General features: G+C 38.7%; 2 long non-coding RNA genes across 2 annotated transcripts; both read right to left on the reverse strand.

Moving 5' to 3' along the window:
* Positions 1-14,703: 14,703 nt before the first annotated feature.
* LOC125233507 lies at positions 14,704-15,405 on the reverse strand. Its single transcript, XR_007177861.1, has 2 exons — positions 15,078-15,405; positions 14,704-14,988 (listed from the first exon to the last, which is right to left on the reverse strand). It is a non-coding gene; the product is annotated as an uncharacterized LOC125233507 (long non-coding RNA).
* Positions 15,406-19,768: 4,363 nt separating this feature from the next.
* Positions 19,769-20,470, reverse strand: LOC125233607. The gene is made up of 2 exons (XR_007177869.1): positions 20,143-20,470; positions 19,769-20,053 (listed from the first exon to the last, which is right to left on the reverse strand). It is a non-coding gene; the product is annotated as an uncharacterized LOC125233607 (long non-coding RNA).
* Between the last annotated feature and the right edge of the window lie 1,919 nt (positions 20,471-22,389).

The following is a 22,389-nucleotide window of genomic DNA, read 5'->3' on the forward strand; positions in this document are numbered from 1 at the left end:
TAGATAGAGTGATTCAAGAGGAAGGTTTATATGTATAATAATATCCATAAAATAGTGGAGAAGTACTGTTATTTTTGAGGTTTCTAATGTGATGTCGTAAATAATTACATGCGGGTAGATTATATTTATTTGTCTACCCCGAACATTTATATAAATTAATATCGGGTAGTTTTGTGTTGTTTACATCTCCGGTGACATTTTGCTGGGACGTCAGTCTTCCGCGACCACGGCCAGTGCAACCTGGCCGAAACGTTGGGAAAAAGGTAAAAATAATGTTAATTAATCGCATTCGACCTGTATGTGACTTTAAATATGTGTACAAAGTGCGAGAACTTAGTGTTATCTTGATAAGGGATAGGGATAGCGATAGGGATAGCGATATCACTACATAGTATAAAACAAAGTCGCTTTCTCTGTCCCTATGTCCCTTTGTATGCTTAAATATTTGAAACTACGCAACGGATTTTGATGCGGTTTTTTTTTAATAGATAGAGTGATTCAAGAGGAAGGTTTATATGTATAATAACATCCATTAAATAGTGGAGAAGTACTGTTATTTTTGAGGTTTCTAATGTGATGTCGTAAATAATTACATGCGGGTAGATTATATTTATTTGTCTACCCCGAACATTTATATAAATTAATATCGGGTAGTTTTGTGTTGTTTACATCTCCGGTGACATTTTGCTGGGACGTCAGTCTTCCGCGACCACGGCCAGTGCAACCTGGCCGAAACGTTGGGAAAAAAGGTAAAAATAATGTTAATTAATCGCTTTCGACCTGTATGTGACTTTAAATATGTGTACAAAGCGCGAGAACTTAGTGTTATCTTGATAAGGGATAGGGATAGCGATAGGGATAGCGATAGCCATAGCGTTAGCGATAGCGATAGGGATTAGGGATAGAGATAGGGATACGGATACGGATACGGAAACGGATACGGATACGGATAATATGGGTATCGTTAGAGGGATACGGATAATCGGTCGGCGGTCTCTTACAATCAAAGTGCTCTAAGACGATCGTTGTTTGCTTGCTTGAAGATTACGTTTGCGATAAGTATAAGCAAAATGTAAAAAAATTATAAGGGATAATAGAAAAAAGTACTTTTTACCCACCGATCATATAGTGTCGAAATACGGGCTATGTGGGATGTTTATAAAGGTTTCCCCAGCGTATATAGAATTACCTACGCTGTGGTCGATGTGTAATATTTCTACAATCATTGCAAGCAAAAGTATTATGTGCAATCGAAATAATCGCAGATAAATATACCAGAGAAACCTAAGGATCCAAATGAAAATCTTAATGAATACTTTTATTACGCGGGCGAAGCCGCGGGTAAAAGCTAGTATCCTATATTAGAAAATGTCACCATGTAATTCTAGATTTATGCAGTTAATTTTTAGGAACAAACCACTCCCAAGTTTTTAATAGAGACATTCAAAATACTAACTGGACATTATGACATGACCTCAAGGAATTTCAAGAGAACTTAATAACAACAATCGTTTGAGAGGTCATCACTTAAAGCTATTAGAGAGTGATAGATCTCACAGTAACCCTTTAAAATACTTTTTGAGCAATCGAGTAGTGAGATCTTGGGACAAACTCCCAGAAGACGTGGTCTCAGCACAAAATCTAGTTTAAAAATAGACTAGACAAGCACATCACATCTACAACTCGGCTATGATTACTGTCATAATGATCACTGAATGATATCAATTGTATGTATAACATGAGTATCCCAATCAGAGCTATTTTACTGACGCTCAAACATGACATTGTCAAAACTTAAACATGCGATATCTCGAAAAAACATTTTTTTGAGATGTGGCTATTTCGCAGGCACGGGACGATGTAGCTTTATGATCGTGAAAGATATAAAAAAACAATCGACATCGAACATAAAATACGAAACTTTTTTAGATCGCGTATTCCCCTATAAAGTATAACTGCTGATTACTAACTAGAATTTATCCATACTAATATTATAAATGGGAAAGCGTGTCTCTTTGTTTGTCCGTCCTTCACGGCAAAACGAAGCAACGAATTGTCGTGATATTTTAAGTGGAGATAGTTGAAGGGATGGAGAGTGACATAGGCTACTTTTTGTCTCGTTCTAACGCGTACGAAGCCGCGGGCAAAAGCTAGTAATATTCACGTAGAAGTTAGAGCGGAATAAAAGGAAGCTACTTTTAGAAGTTTATTTTTGTTATACTATATAGCTTTTATGGTTGAGTGTACTTTTCTTTTAATGGGAAACAAAAAGTGAAATAAAAAAATATTTGATAACAATTGAAAGAATCACCACCTTCTTCGTTTTCGTTCTTCGTTTAATTTAATATGATGGATTTTAATAATTAAAATGAAAGTAACAAAAAAAAAATATTTTGGACAATTATTGTCCAAAATATTTTTTTTTTGTTACTTTCATATTTTTTTAACGTAAAGTGCTTAAAAAAAGAGTTCCTAACTCAACCGAATTTCAACGCTACTAACTACTCGTTTGCCTTCTATTGCATAATAAACAATACTACCGAGTTTTTTTTTTTATTTAAAACTATATTTTGTTACTACATTTGTATGGCGAAACGGCCTTGTTCCCGACCCTTAAACAGGGCAACAGTTTTGTATAAAAAAAATAGGTTGAGACAATTCTAAAAAAAAATTGTTGTGTTGCGTTGTATAGCCACCTCTTTTTTCCATCCACATGTAAAGGTAAAGCGTTAACTAAACACATGTTAAAAGAAACTAAGTGCGAATTCCGCTCATGTGCGACCAGCCTTACTGGAGCAAGGCCGGCACGTCCTCGCGCGAGGTTGAAATATTAACCCGCGCCAAGCCACGCCGGCCTCACTATTCACCGTGGCTAAGATACCATGCTAGTTGATACCGGCTTACACAACCTGTGACAATGAGGAGGCACACTGACATTTTATCCCGTCAGGCAGCGCCTATGCAAGTCGTGAACTAGAACTTTCCTTTGCTAATCCGCGAATAGATAACGTGCAAGTCAATTAGTGCTAACCTGTTATAATTACTTGCGTATTTTTTACATGCAATTAATTTTCCCACCCCCCCCCCCCCCCCCACCGCAAAAATAAAAATAAATACACAAATAAATATAACAACCCACCACCAAAAATACAAAACTCGACACGTGTTATTTGCGTATTTATTTTTATTTTTGCGGTGGGAGGGTGGGAAAATTAATTGCATGTAAAAAATACGCAAGTAATTATAACAGGTTAGCACTAATTGACTTGCACGTTATCTATTCGCGGATTAGCAAAGGAAAGTTCTAGTTTACGATTAACATGGATTTCCGCAAAGTAACGCCTGATTCCATCGATTTGCCTATGCAAGTGTCTAGGCATGTCAATCTCATTCATATGTGAGAGAGAGAGAAAAAACATATTATCATTTTCTCGCTCATACGTATGGACTAATAGGGTGGCGCCATCTGTCATAACCTTTGAGTGTGCCTCCTCGTTATAACAGAACTGAAATAAGGAGAATGTTTGATTCCCATGGAAAATTGAAATTTCATGTTTTCCATTTTTATGTGCCGTTTTGTTGACCGTCTATAATTTAATGACAGTCACGCACATTGTCAATAGTGCACCAACTACAGAGTACAGTGTGACTATTAGGTATGAAATATTGAGCCAAGCCACGCCGGCCTCACTATTCACCACGGCTTAGGCACAGTATAATAAAGAGTACTATCGTACAGCATGGTCACTCCCGCTTCCCGCTGAAAGTGCCGCTCACCCCCTCTCGGTTACCTCACAGTTACCGACTGTCAAAAACACGAACAGTCGACCTGTCATATTTCACTGATACCAGCACAGTACGCGAGCTTAGACTGTGTGCTAGGAGCGCGCCTCTTTCATATATTTGATCGCCAGTGTCCGAGATGTGGCTTAGGAACCACACCGGCGTCACAACCATTTGCAATTATAACTTATAACTGAAATAAAGAAAGCACGAGGAAATTCATAAATTCATTCATCAAATTCGCTTCGCTACGTGCACAACTGATTTCTCGTCTTTTCCATATTATATTGTATGGTAAATTAGTTCCAACATGAGCATAAGATGATTGTGCGCATATATGCGCCATATTTTTTTTTCAATAACTCAGTTCCTATTATAATCTGTTGTTTTACAAAATGCTTATTATGTAGCTGGTTCTGATATTATTTACATGGAATAATACGAGTATATGAAAACTGTTGTGATATGTAATACTGTGCATTTACAAAAAAGAAATATGAATATACAAAATACCATTTCACAAATGACGCCAGCGCGACGCACCGCAATGAAACCAATTAGTCATCATATTTTACATCCTCGACTACGCCTTTGATCAGCCCATGTTGTCAATTCGCGTTTACACCTCAAAACAAAATGATATCAGCTAGTTACCAAACCTTCAAGAAAAGAGTGTACACCCATCTTAAAACCCGGCAACGTACCTCCAACCTGATGTTTGGGTGTCCATGGGCGACAGTGATCGCTTACCATCAGGCGACTTGCCTGCTCAAATGCCTTTTATTTTATAAAAAAAACCATCAGACATGCCCAATGTCCAAATATCTATTAGCGCTAGCGAGACGCACGCACATCTAACTGACATTATTCAGTGACCTATTTCACCATAGTGACAATTGTGGCCCGACGGTGACACTTCCTTGTTTAAGAGTTTTGAATGATTCACGGTTATTTTCATTAGACTTATATTCCTTGTTTACTGCCTGTGTGCGTAGCCGAATGCACAAACGCTCACGAAACGCTCACGATAATATCTCTTTCGTAGCTATCTATCTCTATCGCTCTTGCGTATTGGCGCGACAGAGCCAGACTACATTTCTGCGGTGTTTTGGTGGCATTTCTTTCGGCTACGGGGCCTGTTCAACAAAGCAATATTGACGCTGAGAGATGTTACTTAACAACCCAGAAATAGGCACAAAATATTTATTGTCAAGTATCACTGCCACTGTGGTGAAACAGGCCACAGATATTATAATGTCAATCGCAGATTCGAATTGCCCTGACTGATAAATTCAATGGAATATTCACTGGCGTAGACGCTGCTACGAAATATCGTAGCCCGTAGCTCGTGGCCTGTGACGTCACGCTACGCCGGTTCTACAGCGCATCGGGGACTGGTATTTGAATACAGATTTTCAGTCGTTGCTCGTCATATCGACGATTTTGTGAGTTACCATTATAAAATAAAAAATAAAATAAATAAATATTGGGGACACCTTACACAGATCAACTTAGCCCCAAACTAAGCAAAGCTTGTACTATGGGTGCTAGGCGACGATATACATACTTAAATAGATAAATACATACGTATATATGTACATAGAAAACATCCATCACTTAGGAAGAAATATCTGTGCTCATCACACAAATAAATGCCCTTACCGGGATTCGAATCCAGGACAGCGACTTAGCAGGCAGGGTCACTACCGACTGAGCCAGACCGGTCGTCAAAATATAAATACAGGGTTAATTTTTATTAAGCAGAAACGTCTGCTAACGATTCTAAACATTTTTATATTAAAGGAAAAAATGGAATGGAATGGATGGATGGACATGGAATGTCCTTTAATATAAAAATATAAATACAGGGTGTCCCTAAAACCAATGTCAAAACGAAAAGGTGTGATAGGAAATCTCATTAGCTATCACATTATGCGAATTGGATCTCAATGAAAATGGTTCTCGAGATATTGGCATTTAAATCACATTTCTATTTACGTTTTAAAACGGCCAATATAATATACAGATATTTGTTCCTGAGTCATGGATAATTTCTATGTATTTATCTATTCAACTTTGTATATCGTCGCTTAGCACCCATAGTACAAGCTTTGCTTAGTTTGGGGCTAAGTTGATCTGTGTAAGGTATCCCCCATATTATTTATTTATTTATTTTTATGTTTAATGACTCGAAAACTGTCATGGTTTTCATTAAGTTCGAATTCGCTGTGTGATCTAATGAGAGTAATGAGATATCCCATCCCATCACCCCCTTTCGTTTTGGTTTTATGGACACCCTGTATAAATACGAGTTGTATTAGATCTGAAAATTATTTTATACTTACTCAAATTTTAATTTCTAGGCAAAAAATTGGTATCAAAATTATCATCTCTTATCAAATACTCAAGCTGTCACGATTTAACTTACTCTAGTTATCAATATTCATTTTCCGCTCCACGTAGTATAATACCTATTTGTTACCTATTTCTTAGAAAGTAATATGTATAAATATAATTATATGTATAAATATAATTGTATTAGTGTCAATGTCACCCGCAGCCTCGCTAGGCTTGTAAAAGCTGCCTCGGCGATATAAATAATAATTGATACATTAGATAATAAACTCGTATAAAATATCGATAAAATACCAGCCGGCGATGACACAGCTTACTAATACCAGAAAGTTTCATCATCATTTCCTTGCCATTAGTCGCCTTTACACGGACGCTCTATCGAGCGTGATACAGCAATCGCGTGTGAAAGAATGCGCGTGTAAAGATGGCGGAAGGGGAAGGGAAAGAACGCGCGATTGCGTCTGTTAGTGCGGGCGCGCAATCGCGTGGTTGCGGTTGTCTTTACACGTATGTTCATTCGCGCGCACAAGATGGCGGACATAGGTACGCTGGTGAACTAAAAGAATTAGTGGTTGAATTACTTGCTCTTTATAAATCGATACTATTAATAACAATAAACAATATTAACGCGGTCTATCGCGCATGATTAGCCTTTACACGCACGCTCTTTCCGTTTTCAAAAACTTCGACGCGCAATCACGCGCAAAAGAACAATGAACCTTAAAAACTAGCAACACGCCATCGCGCGCGATTGCGCGCACAGGCTGAACCGCACGCTATCCTGTACGCTGCGGGAGCGCGCGATAGAGCGACTGTGTAAAGGCGGCTATTATCCTAATTACTTGGAGTCGGCGCAGCATATTTCTTCCATACCTTAAAACCCCCTAATAGTCGAAATCTCCCAATTATGGTCCAAAATTAACTGTAAATATTTCGTTAAGGTAAGCCTTTTAATATATAATTTGTAGGTCTAAAGCTGACAAAATGGATAAAAATACTGGGACTCAATGAAAAGAACCATTGGAACACTTAAATTCTTTTTGAAAGTGTCGACCAAAGTGTTGCAGTACGGTACATCTCCATCGGACTGTGACACTTCATCGTTAATTGCCTGTGTGCGTAGCCGAATGCACGAACGCTTACAAAACGCTCACAATAATATCTCTTTCGTAGCTATCTATCTCTATCGCTCTTGCGTGTTGGCGCGACAGAGCCAGACTACCTTTCTGCGGCGTTTCGATTTCGTTTCGCGTCGCAGAAATGCCATTCGTCTACAGGGCCAGTTATAAAAGGTAGCCTGACTATAGGTATGCTTTGCCTTTAAAACTAAGTAATAACAAATAAAAAGTAGTACACATATTTTCATGTAACATATTTTAAACAGTAGACTGTTTTCCTTAAGCCCTTAACTAACCAACATTTTGTTTAGTGACAATTCTATTGTACTTAAAAGTTTATAAAATAAGATTTGGAAATTGTATTCACCAAATAAGGCTTTGTATGCAGTAAGTGATTAAAAATATTTTTAGTTTAAGCAAGATTCAGATTCAGATTCACATCATTTATTCATAAAAATATTTTTATACGTCAGTTTATAATACATAGTATAGTTATATACATGCAGATCATTGTTACTTAATTTAGTACATTATTCATAATAATCATAATTGTAACTTCAAATGATTTACTTAGCAAACAGTGCCTAAGTTAAGTTATTATATTTACTGCATTAGTGTTAATACATTTTACAAGAAATTAACATGTTATTAAGTACCCGCGTGTGGTGAAGGGTTAAGAATTTCACCAACCCCTTTCTTTCCGTGGGTGTCGTAGAAGTTGTTAGATTGTGGCATAAGCGAGAGGCTGGGAACCTGTCACTCCAACGTGAAAATTTAGTTTGTTAGTTTCAAGTGACATATATATTTATTTACAAACAAGACAGTACAAAACATGAAGATTTAAACTGCTGTCACTTGTAATAAGTTTAATTCATGCCAGCGTACATAATTACACAAAAGAAGAAGCATATACATTTGGCTGCATGTACATAATCTGTAGTAGATCGAAATAAAACTCGTTTTATATTCAGCGCGGAATGACGACGGTTTACGACGACCATCTCGCGCCAATAACTTCTGTACGACCAACGCCTTGCGCAGGACAAGACCATTTTAGCCTGTTCCAATGATATTATATGCAAAATCTAACATTTTAGGCCTGCGTCACTGGCACACGTCGGACACTGGCGATCAAATTATGAAAGAAGCGCGTTCCCACGCACACAGTCTGAGTTTGTGTAGACGAACGCGTACCATGCTTCTATGAGTGGGATACACAGAGTAGGATAAGAAGCGCTGGTAGCCTTGCGGTAAGTACGTGCTACTTTCGTTCCGGAGGTCGCGGGTTCGAACCCCGGCTCGCACCAATGATTTTTTTGTAATTTATGTGCGAAATGTCATTTGATATTTGTCAGTCGCTTTTCGGTGAAGGAAAACATCGCGAGGAAACCGGACTGATTCCAATAAGGTCTAGTTTACCCTTCGGGTTGGAAGGTCAGATGGCAGTCGCGTTCGTAAAAGTGCCTACGCCAAATCTCGGCTCATGGGACCCCAGGCTCCCATGAGCCGTGGCAAATGCCGGGATAACGCAAGGAGGATGATGATGACATGGAGTAGGATAAGACAAGTCGACTGGCTTCTCACTTATGACATTTATTAATGAGGATAGTGAGACTATTTTTTATAATGGCATCAACGCCGTTAAAAAAACCTTGTGACATGTACTGAGTAACAACAAGAAAATATTTTTTCCCCTCACTAGCTCGGAAACACGTGTTTTGTCCTTTAATACCAGCGGGTAAAAACGCATTTTATCCACTAGGGGGTAAAGTAATTTGACCTTGAGTAAAGTAAAATTAACTGCTTTAAAATTAATAAAAGTAGGTGAATCTAGTAATAAAGATGATTTACCACCTGTGGAACTACTGGAAGCAGTGATAAACGATTTTTTTGTGTTGTAGTTTTCTCGCTATAATGAGGGGAAAAGTTTTGTGTTCACTCGGGTGCAAATGTATTTTACTTCTCGTGTGTTAAAAAACACGCAAGTTCAGGATTCTATTCTCGAACCACTCGCTTCGCTCGTGGTTCAACTATAGAATCCTTTCACTTGCTCGTTTTTAAATTCCACACTCGGCGTTAAAATACAACTTGGCCCCCTTGTATAACAAATAACTATTGTTTTCATTTGGTAATAACTCTGAAACTAGGCGAAATCTAGAAAAGTTTATACTTACGCCATTGATTTTAACAGCGTTTTCCTGATCCGTTTAATGGGCACCTTGTATAAATCGACATTACAGTAACAGGCGGACTTAATGCTTTAGGCATTCTCTGTCAGTCAACCAACCATATAATTTAAGACAAGCGGACTAATATAACTAATAGAACCACCTCTTTCCTTGCAGAGTTCTAGAATAGAAGCAATTAAAATTTTGTAAAAACCCCCTTCCGCGACATAGTAGACCGATTTTGATGAAACATGGCTAAGAACACTTCCGACTAACTCAGCTTTCAGACAAAAAAAAACTAAATCAAAATCGGTTCATCCGTTCGGGAGCTTCGGTGCCACAGACAGACACACACACAGACAGACGGACGGACAGACAGACAGACAGACAGACACGTCAAACTTATAACACCCCTTCGTTTTTGCGTCGGGGATTAAAAACAAGCCTTTAACAAAACAATAAGAGTACGCAAACTAGCCTGTAAGATAAATACGACATGTAACTTTTTAGGGATCCTTAAAGGTGCCATTTGGAAACTTTACCTTTCAATACCTAAAGTACCTATGTCTGTTGAATATTTTAAAAGCGCTGGTGGCCTAGCGGTAAGAACGTGCGACTTTTAATCCGGAAGTCGCGAGTTCGAACCCCGGCTCGTATTAATGATTTGAATTTTAATGCCATTTGATATTTGCCAGTCGCTTTTAGGTGCAGGAAAACATCGTGAACAAAACCGGACTAATTCCAATAAGACCTAGTTACCCTTTGGATTGAAAGGTCATATGGCAGTCGCTTTCGTAAAAACTAGTGCCTACGCTATCTTGAGATTGGTTATCAAAGCAGACCCCAGGATCCCATGAGCCGTAGCAAAGTCCGGGATAACGCAAAGAGGGTGATTATAATTCTAATTAAACTAACCGTGAATAATTTAAACATTTAAATTTTTATTTTTGTGAAGAACCCTTCAGCTCGCGAGTCCCTTCGCACTTGCCCAGTTATTCCAATATGCTCCCCAGCCGACTCACGCTTGACAGCTCCTCTTATTTATTGGTTTGTTTCTTGCGGCAGTACACATAAATAATACATTTCCTCGAGTCTCCTCCCAAAGGTAACATTTCCACTAAATTCTGTAAGAGCTCCGTCGTTGGATGCTCACTGTAATGCTCCATTCTGACATACCAAAATATTATCTCATATTCTCGTAACATCCTAAAAGTATCCATACACAAACAAAGACAAACCTTAGGACTTTATGTCAAAGTGAGTAATGTTCTGTTTGCGGAATCGCGTAGGCTTTTATGAGACGTCGTAATTTTAGTTATGCTTGGACGTGTAAGATGAAAAGCAAAAGTTACGGAAAAGGGAAAAGTAACATTTTTTTTTTTTCATGAAATTCGTCAACATTTCACACGTTTGGTGGCTCAATTTACACGCACTGAGAATAAAGCGGTTTTATGTTTTTCCTTATGAAATGATTTTTTGAGGTGGGTTAGGTTAAGTCGCAGTTTGTGAATTTATTTAGCTTTACTGTAAATTGGTTTTGTGGAAAAACAGGAAAATATTGTGGAATAAGTTTGCTTTACTGTCATATTTTTCGTGTAATGACGCTTCTTAATTTATAAATGAATAATTTAACTTTCGTGTTCCATGTGAGGAAATTAATCAATTTGAACGACTTAATTATATAAAAATCTATATTATTTCTGGAAAAAGATACACAAAAAACTGTTATTAAAAGCTGTCTATGTGCATGTAATTTGTTTTTTTCAGTAAAGTTAATGTGACTTACAGAAAAATATGCTGATAATATGAAACTGTAAACGATTCGTTTTGGCTACTTTAATCGTGATATCCTGAAAAAACAGCTCGACAAACATTGGGACTTGGAAAATAACGTAACAGTCCCAATAAATGCCAGCCGTGTCGAGTTTTAGACTTGCGACGGTTTTCAGTCCTAATAAATGACACGCTTGTTTATCACAGTAACAATGAACGAAATCGACATTTAATTACTTAAATATCTTCCCGCACATTCTAGCACCAACACAATTATAGAATATGTTCACAACTTACCGTGAAAGTATTTTAAATAAGTCAGCAAATACGAGCAAAGCTTAACCAAATCGCTAACAAAATTGAGAGATTGATTTCTCATGACAATGTCATCACATATATTATTCATTAATTGAAAAAAGTTTCTATATTTTATAATATGGCGTATGGAATGTGAAGGCTACAAACATTTCTCATCTAATAAATCTAATTGCGATCAATGTAACGGTAATCTTATCTTATTAATCGCTATTTAAACCATGGGTGACGAGTACTAGTACCGCGTCGAGCACTAGTACATCCATCTTAATAAAAAAAAACCGGCCAAGAGCGTGTCGGGCCACGCTCAGTGTAGGGTTCCGTAGTTTTTCGTATTTTTCTCAAAAACTACTGAATCTATCAAGTTCAAAACAATTTTCCTAGAAAGTCTTTATAAAGTTCTACTTTTGTGATTTTTTCCATATTTTTAAAACATATGGTTCAAAAGTTAGAGGGGGGGGGACGCACTTTTTTTTCCTTTAGGAGCGATTATTTCCAAAAATATTAATATTATCCAAAAACGATCTTAGTAAACCCTTATTCATTTTTAAATACCTATCTAACAATATATCACACGTTGGGGTTGGAATGAAAAAAAATATCAGCCCCCACTTTACATGTAGGGGGGGTACCCTAATAAAACATTTTTTTCCATTTTTAATTTTTGCACTTTGTTAGCGTGATTGATATACATATTGGTACCAAATTTCAGCTTTCTAGTGCTTACGGTTACTGAGATTATCCGCGGACGGACGGACGGACGGACGGACGGACGGACGGACGGACGGACGGACGGACGGACGGACGGACAGACAGACATGGCGAAACTATAAGGGTTCCTAGTTGACTACGGAACCCTAAAAACTTCAGGGAGCGTTTTACAGTGGCGCGGGCGGGTCCAGGAACGACAACCTCAACTTCATACAAATTGGTCGCGCGTACGGTCCGCATGCCACTAAAAACAGCCATACTGTCTCGTGTACTTATTATATAATAGCAATATATACTTACCTAATACCGAAACCTATTGAACTGTTCATATATCAAGCCACGAAGTTGTAACACTTGTAACACAATTTCACCCACATCACAGCTAATCAGCAACCGATATTTCTTGCGTCATTAAAACTTGGGCGAATTTTGAAATTCGCGAATGGAAATTATGAATTGGAAACTCCCTATACCTTATTGACAAGGGAATAACCGAGTGCCCGGGGCTGACGGGTTAAGGTAAGCTTTAGGTTTAGACTGCAACAGCAGAATACTAAGCTAACGGTTTATCACTTTAGTGTGTGCTCATACGTGTATCCTAAGTCGACGCTGCATAGGGTAGACGCGCACGCTCAGCCGCTCCGCTGCACGCCCCGCCGAACGCTCCGCTCCAGCGTCCACTCACTCCTTACTCACTCACACTTACTCCTTACTCCACTAACGGCCCAGCCACGACATTGGTCTAAGCGCGACAGCGGTGAGCGGCAGACATACGTGCGAATAAAAAGTCCCATCGCTGTGTCTCGCTCCAATGTATGGCCGCCGCTCACCGCTGTCGCGCTTAGACTAATGTCATGGCTGAGCCGTAAGCGGAAATACATTACATAAGTGCGTTTTCACATTATCCGATCCGATATCGGATGTAGGGAGGATTTCAAAGGCCAAAATCAAAGTTGGCGGTTTAAATATATGGTATATCGGTCCTACATCCGATATCGGATCGGATAATGTGAAAACGCACTTACACATACACTAAGCGTAAATCATCATCATCCTCCTTGCGGCGTTATATTGACATTTTCCGCGGCTCATGGGAGACTGGGGTCCGCTGTGACAACTAATCCCAAGATTTGGCATAGGCACTAGTTTTACGAAAGCGACTGCCATCTGACCTTCCCACCCAAAGGGTAACTAGGCCTTATTGGAATTAGTCCGATTTCTTCACGAAGAAACACACTAAGCGTAAATACATTACATTATTAGTAAGCGTATAAATTGTAACTATTGTAATTGTATTGTAACTTCTCTTGTGGCGCGACAGAGCCAGACTGCGATTCGCTCGTCACATAGCAGCAACCGCCAAAGAATGGAATGCCCTGCCTGAGTCTTTGTTTCCGCATGAGTACAATCCATGTCTCTTTAAAGCAAGAGTAAATAGGTATCTCATAGGTAAGCGTGCTCCACCGTAGACCGCAACATCACTTACCATCAGGTGTGATGGTGGTCAAACGTCTACCTATTCAAACTTTAAAAAAATCACACACACACAATCAGCAACAACGTGAGGCTCCAAAACACACACAGTCTGAATCGGAACGCTATCTTTACGAATGGCCCCCGGCTGACATGTAACCGGAACAGGGGAAGGGTGCGCAAGTTGGTAATTCGGGAGAAATGTTTATTTTCACGATAAACATGAACGTGTCGGTAGTAATGGAGTGTGCGTAGAATTATAATTATTTGTTTAAATTTCAACTCGGCATTGTGATCGTCTTCCTAGCGTTTTAATGCTAGATTTTACTGCGGCTCATGAGGGTTTTGAGTCCGCTTTGACTGGAACGGGGCCTTCCCACACCCGGCTCGGGAAAACTGGTGGGAAAGCCTCGATCATCAAAATAAATCAAAACTTAATACATGCAGACTCATTCTGCCAAAAAAACTTAATAAAGAAACGAAACAAGGTGCTAGTAGGCTATTCTCCTCAAGGATTCATGTTCTAAATGGAAATGGAATAAAACGGTTAGTTGTGACACACAATTTTATTTGATGAAAGTGATGAAAGGACACAATGCAAAGTACAGCTTGTAAATCAGCAATAACAGCTTAAGCTTAGCACCTTAACTAAAATAACATTTCCAGACGATAGAGCTGGGCCGTGCAAATATGGTTCTGAGTGATTTACAAGCAATGCCTAAAACTGGTTAGTCCCTAAGTATCAGTGCCAACATACATGATAGAAACTAAATTTACCTAAACTTAGCATTTGCTTCCAGGTAAGAGAAATGCCACCAACCTTCAAGCCAGAAGTTACCGCTGCACATGCAAGCCATCCTTCAGTGAGCCGAAGTGGTCGCCCCAGGCACAGTCATTCAAAAGAGCACCTCCGCAACCAAAGCTTCAGCCTGCGGCAAGCATCCTCTTCACCGAAACCCCCTTCGGGTGAAACATTCAATTTGAAGAAACTAAATGAAACTCAAATCTTGAGATCTTGAGAACAATTTTGAAGAGCTCGAAATTTAATCACAAATAAATTTAAAATCTAAAATAAATTAAATCTGATAAATCAATTAAATCTGATAAATCGATAAATTGATAAATCCCAGTCAGCTGAAATAGAAAAAAAAACCTTCATTAGACAATGGAAATGTGGCCTAACCTTATCATATGAATAATTAATATTCTGGATTGCTTACCAGCTGGAACTTGAGAAGCCTCATCATTCGCAGCTCTGACAAACCCTTCCCGCCACATAAACCATCAGGAGACTGGAAACAGAGACACATGGTCAAAACTTGACAAAGCCAAGATCACACAAAGAAGTTAACACAATATTATTCAACTGAACTCTACTCACAGTTCATGGTGAAAATACAATTCTGAGGACCCTTGAGGCCCTGCAGAAAAGGACTCTTGCTGCTCCATAATTTGGATTCCTGCTTCACATCATAGATGATCCGCGATATCATAAAGTAGCCACTGGAGGCCTACGACCTGTACCGGAGCCAGCTAACAAGTGTGGAGGAAATGATCTCAGAACTCAAAACAACTTTGGGAGACTTGGGGATACCAAATCGAACGACAGCTTCAGCACAATTTGCTGTAATAAATTTCAAATGACTGAAATATCTAGTGTGTAAAATTACACCTGATCTTCTAACCATATTCTAGCAACTTCCTAATTTATAAATCAGATTTTCATTTTAAATTCTAAAATAATTAACATTATGAAAATCATGGATATTTGTATACTGGCAACAACCCTTGTTGACAGATGATTCTGATTGGATTACAGAACTGTCATCCATATCGATTCAGTTGCTAGATCAATTAAAGTCCTTGCCATGCGCAAAAACTTATGTTTGAGACAAACCTAAAAACGTCGTTGTACTAAAAATGTGCAATGTCACAATACCCCTCTCCCTGCTGTAGCGTTTTACCAAGGGTAAAACGCTCGCTGTCCTCAGCGACTAACTAACTATGTGTCACAAAAGTAAGGAAAAAAAAACGAACACACCTCGACCATACTGAGTATGGGAGAACACACAAAAGAAAACCCAGTGATTGCCGCAGGTATCGAGATAATCTCCAAAAAATCAATAAACCAAAAAAAAAACACAAAACCAAATGTCCAAAAGTGTATCTCGAACCCACGCAACACTACAAAATAAAAAAACAGTGTGTGGTTCCCGAACCATCAAAAAATAACCCACACTACAAAACCAACCAAACAGAAAAACATTCTTTTGGCTTTACCAACACAACTTTTCAGTTGCGTTGGAAAAACCAAAACCAACAGCCAGGACCGATGTTCAGCACACCCAAACATTCTCCGCTAGACCGGGCAAAATAAAAATCCAAAATGATTCCTACTTCCAAGTTTACTGTCATAAACTTGAGAAGCTCATAATTCAATTCAAAATAATATTCCAATCCGAGAAAATTTCAAAATCAAAATTCCCTGACGGTTCACCAACAAAAAAATACCATTCCTCCTAACACACGGTTGAATTGGCAACATTGTGCTGTTCCAACTCTTCCGTAAACAAACCAAAAAAACATAACAAACCGTCACGGGGGCCTTCGAGTTGGTGGAACAAAAGACTCCCACCCAACTCTCCGGATCACAAAATCCTACACAACTCTGAGGTTGCAACATGCCCGAGACCTCCACCGTTTGGTTGAGACTCACCAAAAAATATGTATCGCACGCCAGGCATGATTGGCGGCGATACCCCAAAAACCCGTGCGCCACCCCACCGCCTCCATGGCATGGGAAAAGCCACACAGAACACACAATGTACCCACCAGCGAGTACCCGATCGACACCACAAAAGGCAAGAACCCGGTACGGAGCGCATCCAAAAGGGGATGCAAGAGGTAGGCAGTGCAACCGCGCCCTACCATACCTCACCACTCCTGGGTGTGGACCTCATGTCGACCCCAAATCGCGCCAACACGACGCTCGGGTGTGGTAAGCACCCGCAAAAAAAACTCCATCCGAAAAAACAGGCCGTATCAAGGATCGCTCAAACGTAAAATGAACCAGATTGTGTCGCCCCTTTCATACTTCACGCATTTCAGAGAACTGTTCCAGGAACCCTTTCATGCCTCACACAAAACAAAATAGTAGTGAAAACAGACTTTGCTGTTCACCACGTTCCTCCATACATAAAGTCGTGATTGAATATTTTCACCACAATATTCAACACTTCAAACGAAACAACCAAAGAGTGACACGATATGGCGTAAGCGAGGGCGTTAACTCTGGCGGCAAGGTGAAAGCAAAAAAAAATAACCCAGACCTTGCGTTCAGAGAGAACCTCTACCTCCTAACTTACCCAAAACAATCTCTAAATCCTTGTATACGCCACAAAACCAAATCCAAGTTTTCACAAAAACAGACGCCCTTAAACGAATCTGCACGTTGCGATACGTTTAAGTTTAAAACTGGCGCTAAAAACACGTCGTAACCCAAAATAAATCCAATCATAAAACCGAAATACCAACATTGCAAAACGAGCGTTTATTTAACCGCTGAAGTTACGACTTAACTTGGATCAAAAAACACGCATCCGAACGTACCCCTAGTTGAACTTATCTTGTCTGTGGTCTGTGCCTCTAAAAAAAAACTAAATGTCAACAAAATATTTGTCGTTTCCTACAAAATTACTAATATCTGCCGTTTTTATTGCTACAAATTAATAAAACAACACTTAATTCAACTACAAAATCATGGAAAACTAACATGAGTGTGATAAACGTTCGATAATCTAAAGGAATGACTAAAATTTATTCAGGAATGCTAACTGGAATGCAAAGAATTCTACTACTAACAGCAGGTAAATATCTCAAATAATAAGGAAAGGGAGTTGTCCTTTATCCTCCTCTTTTCCCTCACACTCCAAATTAAATGATCAACAGCACAAAATTGTTTTCTAAACCTTCTATTTAACAAGCCAAACATGTATATTATCCTTACTAAATTCCATTTACTTTGTTACAGATTACTAAAAACTGTACTAAATCTTAAGAATCATATACCACAAAAGTTACTTGGCAGCAACAGCTTCAACTGGACCACAGACTACCGAAATGTCTACTAAAGAAACCCAAAACATGAACATCAGAGGAACATGGGCACTGATAATGTGTTGAAAAGCATAACTCCTAACGGAAACCTTCCACTTGCATGGAGAACTACATAAACCACTTCGCCGGCAACCAACAACAATGCAGTTGCCGGACACACAAAACTCAAGCCGTTCCTGCACTTCCAACCATTACCGGTGTCGTCCCTGACTGAATTCACCTGTATAAGTTCAACGGGCACAAAAGTGAAATTGCCACTGTATAATAAGTTTAACTCAAAAGGAACTCAAATATGATGGCACCGACTTACAACTTGAAGTGATACTGTTGTGTTATAATTAATAATAAACAATGTTGAATTGACTTACTTTGTATTTACTAAATTTCTACCTTTTCAGCTCTGTGTAAGTATCATATACAACCTTAAATGATCAAGCAAACAAATGAGTTAATTGTTGTGTACCTCTTATGAACTCAAAGAAAAATAACCAAATACAACTAAATGAACATCAACGGTATGACCAAAATTTCAAATTTGTACATTTTCCAAGTTGCAGTCTAAACAAGTTCAAAATTATCAAATACTGCCTAATGTTTGTTCCAAAATTTACAAAACTAATTTAATTTGCTTTCTAAACAAAATAGCACACCTATATTTTGAAATTTTATAGCTAAATGTTTTGTCACAAACCACTAACTTTTGAGTTTAAACTTTACACTTATTATACATCCAAAATATTCCGAAATTACATGGCAATTTCTACACAAACTTAAAAACCCCCATGAACTTCCCCTTAACAAAATCATAAAAGTCAATTACAGTACCTACAAAACTTTGCCCAAAATATTTGAACCCAAGTAGCCAAATTACTCAAAAAAATATTCACAAAATGCTTAAATTCACGAAAGATATTCAAAATAACTTTGGCCTAAGCCCTAAAATACTATCTTTCAGGCATAAAAAGTTACAAAATGTACACAAAGTTTGACACTTCAAAACCTGGCTACTTCCTGTAAAAAATGTCAGCACCATTTGTACCAACTGAAAATCTAAGCACTTATCTCTCAAATTTCACAATAATATCTTAATAAAGTGCAGCAAAACGGGCAAAAAACATTGTGAAGCAGCTAAAGCTCACCTCAATTTATAACAGTGTGTGCATAAGGCAAAACACAGCTCAAAATGGATCACTGAAACGTAAGTACTACAAAACTTTCATTATCACTATGTATGGCACTGAAAAAATGAATTCTTGAGGAAAATACCACCCTTAAATACAGAACAAAACGAAAAATGAGTTGGGCGCCATTGAAACGGGGCCTTCCCACACCCGGCTCGGGAAAACTGGTGGGAAAGCCTCGATCATCAAAATAAATCAAAACTTAATACATGCAGACTCATTCTGCCAAAAAAACTTAATAAAGAAACGAAACAAGGTGCTAGTAGGCTATTCTCCTCAAGGATTCATGTTCTAAATGGAAATGGAATAAAACGGTTAGTTGTGACACACAATTTTATTTGATGAAAGTGATGAAAGGACACAATGCAAAGTACAGCTTGTAAATCAGCAATAACAGCTTAAGCTTAGCACCTTAACTAAAATAACATTTCCAGACGATAGAGCTGGGCCGTGCAAATATGGTTCTGAGTGATTTACAAGCAATGCCTAAAACTGGTTAGTCCCTAAGTATCAGTGCCAACATACATGATAGAAACTAAATTTACCTAAACTTAGCATTTGCTTCCAGGTAAGAGAAATGCCACCAACCTTCAAGCCAGAAGTTACCGCTGCACATGCAAGCCATCCTTCAGTGAGCCGAAGTGGTCGCCCCAGGCACAGTCATTCAAAAGAGCACCTCCGCAACCAAAGCTTCAGCCTGCGGCAAGCATCCTCTTCACCGAAACCCCCTTCGGGTGAAACATTCAATTTGAAGAAACTAAATGAAACTCAAATCTTGAGATCTTGAGAACAATTTTGAAGAGCTCGAAATTTAATCACAAATAAATTTAAAATCTAAAATAAATTAAATCTGATAAATCAATTAAATCTGATAAATCGATAAATTGATAAATCCCAGTCAGCTGAAATAGAAAAAAAAACCTTCATTAGACAATGGAAATGTGGCCTAACCTTATCATATGAATAATTAATATTCTGGATTGCTTACCAGCTGGAACTTGAGAAGCCTCATCATTCGCAGCTCTGACAAACCCTTCCCGCCACATAAACCATCAGGAGACTGGAAACAGAGACACATGGTCAAAACTTGACAAAGCCAAGATCACACAAAGAAGTTAACACAATATTATTCAACTGAACTCTACTCACAGTTCATGGTGAAAATACAATTCTGAGGACCCTTGAGGCCCTGCAGAAAAGGACTCTTGCTGCTCCATAATTTGGATTCCTGCTTCACATCATAGATGATCCGCGATATCATAAAGTAGCCACTGGAGGCCTACGACCTGTACCGGAGCCAGCTAACAAGTGTGGAGGAAATGATCTCAGAACTCAAAACAACTTTGGGAGACTTGGGGATACCAAATCGAACGACAGCTTCAGCACAATTTGCTGTAATAAATTTCAAATGACTGAAATATCTAGTGTGTAAAATTACACCTGATCTTCTAACCATATTCTAGCAACTTCCTAATTTATAAATCAGATTTTCATTTTAAATTCTAAAATAATTAACATTATGAAAATCATGGATATTTGTATACTGGCAACAACCCTTGTTGACAGATGATTCTGATTGGATTACAGAACTGTCATCCATATCGATTCAGTTGCTAGATCAATTAAAGTCCTTGCCATGCGCAAAAACTTATGTTTGAGACAAACCTAAAAACGTCGTTGTACTAAAAATGTGCAATGTCACATGACAACTAATCATACTTGGCATTGTGATAACTTACTTGTTATTCAAATAACTTAGGGCCACTTGCACCAACGAAAATGAAGGGGTTAACCCACCATTTTATATGGAATTTGACAGTTGACAGCCCACTAACCCTCATTAAGTGTAAGTGGGCCTTAGTTTGTTAGCTTAAAATTACTTATTTCACACATGATACAGTGATACTAAAGGACCCATGAGCCTCATCATCAGACACATGGAGATGGTCGAGAAGCTCCTGAATAGCTGAAGGATTTTAGGACCATAGGGGGTAATTGCACAAAAGATGGGTCAAAGTGTATCCTTGAGGGCTCTCGCAGGTTTAAGATACTATGCCCCATAATGGCATATATGCACCATTAAAAAGACCTTTGGAATCGATTATTACTATTATTTGTATGTCTTACCATATGTCGGGACCATGGGGTCCCGGACTTTTGGGAGGCTGCTTTGGGGCCGAAGCCTACACGACAGAGGCCCTTTTAGACAATTTAATCTAAAGGCAAGGGATACATACCATCCCCGAGCGCACAACATGACACACCCGGAGATGGTCCCCGCCAGGTGTGAGGACTATTTCAGTGCAGCACTTTTGTGCTGCGATGGGAACTAAGGATCTCAGGATTGTAAAAGACAGGCGGTGACTTGCCAACTCATTGAGTAATTACTGATTATTGTAACTTTTTCTCAATGCTGGGCACAGAGATCTCACGCGTGAGAAGGCTCGAGAAAACCCACGATCGAATAGAATAAGGGGCACGTTCCGGCTCACGCCGTGTATAATTTGAAATATTGAATAATTCCGGAACAATTGCATTACATCGCATATTGGCGCCCAGAGTAATCGGATTAATTATTTCGAGAGCTGATTACATTTTCATTCATGTCGGTTTGTTGCCGCTCGATTTATGAGTTACGGAATACCTATTTGGTATCTATATTGTTACCGGATTATTGCTGTATCATGCTTTAATGCGGTTTAATCAATTATGAATGCTATATTATAATCTATGCCCTATTAAATAATATCCAATGAAAAATTTGGTACAGCACCCGGCGATAATGATTGCACATCAGTTTTTAGTCTTCGTAGAGCGTTGTCTCTTTCTTGCTTATGTGACGTTAATGGGGGATGTCTGATAATTTTAAAAGTGGCTGATATTTTTTCTGGTGATAGGAATAACCATTTCTAATTACAGAAAAAAGTTACAGATTTTTTGGTAGCACCATACATTTTATAAAAATAAAAACGTGTTGCTTGACTGCGCGTACGACCCACTTCGGCTGTTATGAGATCTTAGTCTTTAAAAAATTCCCTTTTGAATCTGTGCAGGCCACAGACACTGACAGTTGATTGTCAGCTTGACATTTTTCTCGGAGAATTCATAACCTTATCTGGTGAACTATTTATTACTGTTTTCGACTCATTTTCTCTCCCTGGCCTCTGATTTTGCCTCCTTCTACGACTACCTTCGCTCTCGAATCCCGGACGTTGATTTTACTGGCTTAAAACGACGACCTTTGATTTTAAACTCTGGACCTGATTCTGCTTGCATTAACGAAGACGTTTGCTTTTAAACACTGGACCTGATCCTGCTGAACTGTTTACGATCCGTGTTGCCTCCCTGACTTCTGAATTTTCTTGATATAAGGACGATCATCGCTTTTAAGTTCCG

This window comes from Leguminivora glycinivorella, chromosome 14 (genome assembly GCF_023078275.1).
Source record: "Leguminivora glycinivorella isolate SPB_JAAS2020 chromosome 14, LegGlyc_1.1, whole genome shotgun sequence".
NCBI lineage: Eukaryota > Metazoa > Arthropoda > Insecta > Lepidoptera > Tortricidae > Leguminivora > Leguminivora glycinivorella.